We start from the raw sequence: 5,067 nt of genomic DNA, 5'->3' as shown, positions 1-5,067 counted from the left end.
TTCTGTTCCTAACGTTATGGAAACTAGTCTTCAGGCGTTGTACCTGTACCACTCCTAGTCAGGCCCTTCACGGTGTATTTTGCAGCGTGTGTCTGCAAGCAGATGCTACAAGTGTTCTGAATTAATATTTGAATATGGGTGGGACAGCCCTGAAAAAAGTGAAATATCCTTTTCCACTAAATAAAATCCATGTACATTCACTGAAATACTGATTGACGTTTTTTTATCAAAAGCATTATAGAACTGATATTTTTTTTTAATTCTATTTTATTAATGGTTTGGTAGAATTGAAATGATACGGCACAGAGATCTAGCAAAATAAGAATAACTTTGTTTCACTTATCTTCATGAAAAGTATTTTTGTTATATTTAAGCAGCTATTGCTATATTCTTTTCTTCTTTTACTTTCTTTTTCTTAACAGCCTACAGCCAGTTGCACTAGGTGTTATTGTTCATCTAGTCTATATCAATTTTGGCTCCCAAGTTACCATATTTCAATATCCAGAAACAACTGAGAATCTATCCTCTGAAATTCAGATGCTTTAAGGGGTATGAAAACTGGACAACAGAAATCCAGTTGACTGGAATTTTTTTTTAATTTAAATCATTCTTGTTAAGTGGCAAATTGGCTTTCAGGTTTCCTATAGAAACTTTCCTGGGAGTAGGTATTGGCTATTTTCAGAATGTATTTGTTAAATGCTGAAGTGTTGGGGACAGAGAATGCTTTCTCCTACCCCTATGTGCATCCTTGCCTTGCCAAGTGCGCCTCCTCATACTATAGATAACGTTCACAATAGGGGTGCACCGATAGAGATTTTGGGGGCTGATACGAAAGCTAATTTTTAAGGAGGTATATCTACTTAAACTGAGCCGATTTCCAATGTAGCATGGAGAGCTGCATGCAGCTGCTATGTCTGGTGGGGCGGGGGCGGTGAGAGAAGGGGCATGGGGAGGGCAGATCAAGACCCCCTGTGGAGAGGGAGGGAGTGGGGCAGAAGGGCAGGGGCAGACGCTGCCCAACCAAGGCAGGAGGGGTGCAGGACAGAGCCGCAGCTCATCTGGAAGGGCGCAGAGCGGGGAGTATGTCCTCCGAATCTTCACAGGCTTGGGCAGGTAGGCTGCAGCTGCAGGCTGGAGCCGGGGCTGTGCCGGGCTCTTCATGGTGAGGGTTGGGCTGGGCTGGGCTTGGGGCGGGCAGTGGTGGTGCTGGGAGGGGGCTACCCGAGTGGGGACTGCAGCCACCCCAAATTTTGGTGTAATCCCCCCAAGCTCCCCCTCCCAGCACTTCCACTGCCAGCCCGGGAGGCTAGGGTGGGGGCCATGGTGAAATTTGGGGTAGCTGCAGCCCCCCCACCCGTAGCACCCTCCCAGTGCTGCCAGAGCCCAGCCCCGACCAAGAAGAGCCTGGTGCAGCCCCAGACCCAGCCTGCAGCTGCAGCCCGCACCTCCCATCCCAACCCACCCCTCACAGATCCAGGGTCACATGCCTCCCACCCGTGATAAAGAAAATTGGTTGTATCTGAGATCGACCTGATGCAGCCAATAATTTGGTCAATAAACGCCCATGCATTCGTACCGCCGCAGTGCAGCATGTAGGCAGTGAAGAGCACAGCCTGGGGCCTTGGAGAGCTGCAGATGGTAAGTCAGGTGTGGCGGAAGAGGAGGGGGAAGGGAAGGGGGGTTGCAGATCAACACTCATCAGAGTGATGGAGGGAGTGGGGCAGGGGGGCAGGGGCAAATGACACCGAGCCTGGGTGGTGTGGCCGCAGGATGGAGCCACGACTTATCTGGGGTGTGCAGGTGAGGTCGGCTCCCCGGGCCAGATTTAAAGGTTCTGCAGGCCGTAGGTTGCCGATCCCTGCTGTGGCATGGACATAACATATGTTAAAGCATCGTAACTCTACATGCAGGTGGGTCTTGCAGCCAGACATAAAAATGCTAAGTTTAGAAAATCTTTTTCTCAAGGCATTTCATTTTGTCCAAGTCTTCAGGCACAGCTGCATGAAGAGGAAATGAAGAGTGGGAATGATACTTCTTCAGCAGACTTCATTGTGCTGCGACTCCTGAGCCGGACCAATGTACACATGTTCTCCCTGGCCACGATCTTATTAGCCTTCATCACTGCCTTGTCTAGGAATGCTCTTCTCATACCTCTAATCCAAGTGGATTTTTCTCTTCACACCCCCATGTACTTTTTCCTCAAGTCAACTGGCCTTCATGGATATGAGTCAAAGGATGATTGTTGTCCCCAAAATGGCAGCAGACTTCCTGACCCCAGGCAACCCCATTTCTCCAGCTGGCTGTGGGGATCAGATTTTCATTGTGCTGACAATGGGTGGAGCAGAGTGCCTGCTCCTGGCAGTCATGGCTTATGACAGGTACATAGCTATTTGCAATCCCTTGCAATACCCTATTAATCTGAGCAGGAGAGTCTGCCTGGGCCTGACAAGTGGGGTCTGGTTCGGGGCATCTGCAGATGGTTTGATTCTTATGACTTACACAATGCACTTGCCCTACTGTGGCTCTAAGGAGATTAACCACTTCTTTTATGGGGTCCCAGTCCTGCTCAAATTGTCCTGCTCTGAAACATCCTAATATTTCATAGATTTCATAGAATTCATAGACATTAAGGCTGGAAGGGACCTCGGAAGATCATCGAGTCCAGCCCCCTTCCCCAGGGGCAGGAAGTCAGCTGGGGTCATAGGATCCCAGCAAGATAAGCATCCAGTTTGCTCTTGAAGGTGTTCAATGAAGGCGCTTGAACCACCTCCGGTGGCAGGCTGTTCCAGACCTTGGGGGCTCGGACAGTAAAGAAATTCTTCCTTATGTCCAGCTTGAAACGGTCTTGTAGTAGTTTACGACCATTCAACCTAGTCGTCATCCCTTGGGGTGCTCTGGTGAACAAACGTTCCCCCAGATACTAGTGGTCACCCCTGATAAACTTGTAGGTGGCCACCAGATCACCCCTGAGCCTGCGCTTTTTCAGACTAAAGAGCCCCAGGGCTCTCAGCCTGTCATCGTAGGGTCTGCTTCCCTGACCTCTGATCATGCGCGTGGCTCTTCTTTGGACTCTCTCAAGCTTCTCCACATCCTTTTTGAATTGTGGAGCCCAAAATCTTTAGCCTAAATAAACACAGTTCCCAGGGAAGTGCAGTTATTGTCTCATCAAGCATAATGTCTGGCATTTCTTCACAGGAGATGAAAACCTGCTGGCTGCCTCAGGTGCCATTAGTGTTACCCACTAGGAAGTATATACACATTTCTCAGGGCATTTCGTTTTTGTCCAAGGCTTCAGGCAGAGCTGCATGAAGAGGAAATGAAAGTGGGAATGCTATTTCATTGTGCTGGGACTCCTGAGCCAGACCGAATTACACATGTTCTCCCTGGCCACGATCTTATTAGCTTTCAACACTGCCGTGTCTGGGAATGCTATTCTCATACCTCACCCCCATGTACGTTTTCCTCAAGTCAACTGGCCTTCATGGATATGCATCAAATGCTGATTGTTGTCCCCAAAATGGCAACAGACTTCCTGACCCCAGGCAGCCCCATTTCTCCAGCTGGCTGTGGGGCTCAGGTTTTCATTGTGCTGACAATGGGTGGAGCAGAGTACCTCCTCCTGACAGTCATGGCTTATGACAGGTACGTAGCTATTTGCAATCCCTTGCAACACCCTGTTCTTCTGAGCAGGAGAGTCTGCCTGGGCCTGACAAGTGGGGTCTGGATCAGAGCGTCTGCAGATGGTTTGATTCTTACAACTTGCACAATACAGGTACGTAGCTATTTGCAATCCCTTGCAACACCCTGTTCTTCTGAGCAGGAGAGTCTGCCTGGGCCTGACAAGTGGGGTCTGGATCAGAGCGTCTGCAGATGGTTTGATTCTTACAACTTGCACAATACACCTGCCCTACTGTGGCTCTAAAGAGATTAAACACTTCTTTTGTGAGGTCCCAGTCCTGCTCAAATTGTCCTGCTCTGACACGTCCCAATACGAGTCTCTGTTGTTTGTGTGTGGCATTGTCCTGCTCCTCATCCCCTCTTCCACCATCCTAGCCTCTTACGCTCACATCCTTGCTGCAGTCCTAAGGATGAAGTCAACCAAAGGGCAGCAGAAAGCTCTGGCCACCTGCTCCTCCCACCTGACCATGGTGGGCATGTCCTACGGGGCAGCCATCTTCATGTACATCAGACCCAGCTCCTACCACTCCCCAGAGCAAGACAAAATTGTGTCTCTGTTTTACACAATTGTCACCCCAGTGCTGAATCCACTCATCTACAGCCTGAGAAACAAGGATGTCTTAGCAGCCCTAAGAAAACTGTTTGGGAAAGGCAGAGTTGTCCAGCAGAATTGACAAAAGCTGTGGTTTAATGTTATTTATACTACGTCTGATCAAAGCCAACGCCTAGGCTTACTGGAAAATTTAGAAAGAAAGAAGCCATATTATTTTAATGGTATCTGACTGCCTTAGCTGCCAGTTTCCCCTGAGAATCACAATCATTTGCATTCCTCTCTCACGTAATCCCTTAGGAAATAGTTTCAGGCAGTCAGCCCCACACCTGTATCATAGGAGCTTTCTCCAGGCTGTTGCATGGACCAAAGGCCTCCAAGGATATTGAAGATCTTTAAGGCCCTTGTCCTGCCTTTGTAAATGCCTGAAATAGTCCTGCAGGAAATAGGCCAAGTGTTTACCTTCAGACGTTTCAAGCAGTCACTTTTTATAGTAGGGCTTTACATTTGGGCATGATTCTCCTGTCATTTGCATTGGTTTTAAATCAAGTAAACATTACTGAGTTCATCAGTGGAGCCCTTGTGTTTCCTAGCACAAGGAATGAGCTCGCTTTGCTCCTCATTATAACTGCCAGAATCATGAAGAATGGGAAATGGTCATTAACCAAGTATGTCTCTAAACCACATGTAACCTAAATTAATTTGACTTATGCATGCCATCATGGAAAAGGGCAACAGGGCAAAACTTGTGAGCTGTGTATCCACAATGAGACTTTGCAGAGGAGAAAGAGACAAGGAGATGGTACTTATTGTTGAATTGTGGAGCCCAAAACTGGACG

The 5,067-nt window shown here is 48.3% G+C and overlaps 1 pseudogene; it reads left to right on the top strand.

Annotated features, from left to right (window-relative positions):
* The first annotated feature begins 2,012 nt into the window (after positions 1 to 2,012).
* On the top strand, positions 2,013 to 4,352 carry LOC106723439 (annotated as a pseudogene).
* Positions 4,353 to 5,067: the final 715 nt, after the last annotated feature.

This window comes from Alligator sinensis, unplaced genomic scaffold (assembly GCF_000455745.1).
Source record: "Alligator sinensis unplaced genomic scaffold, ASM45574v1 scaffold1976_1, whole genome shotgun sequence".
Taxonomy (NCBI): Eukaryota; Metazoa; Chordata; order Crocodylia; family Alligatoridae; genus Alligator; species Alligator sinensis.
This window is presented reverse-complemented; position numbering and strand designations above follow the sequence as displayed.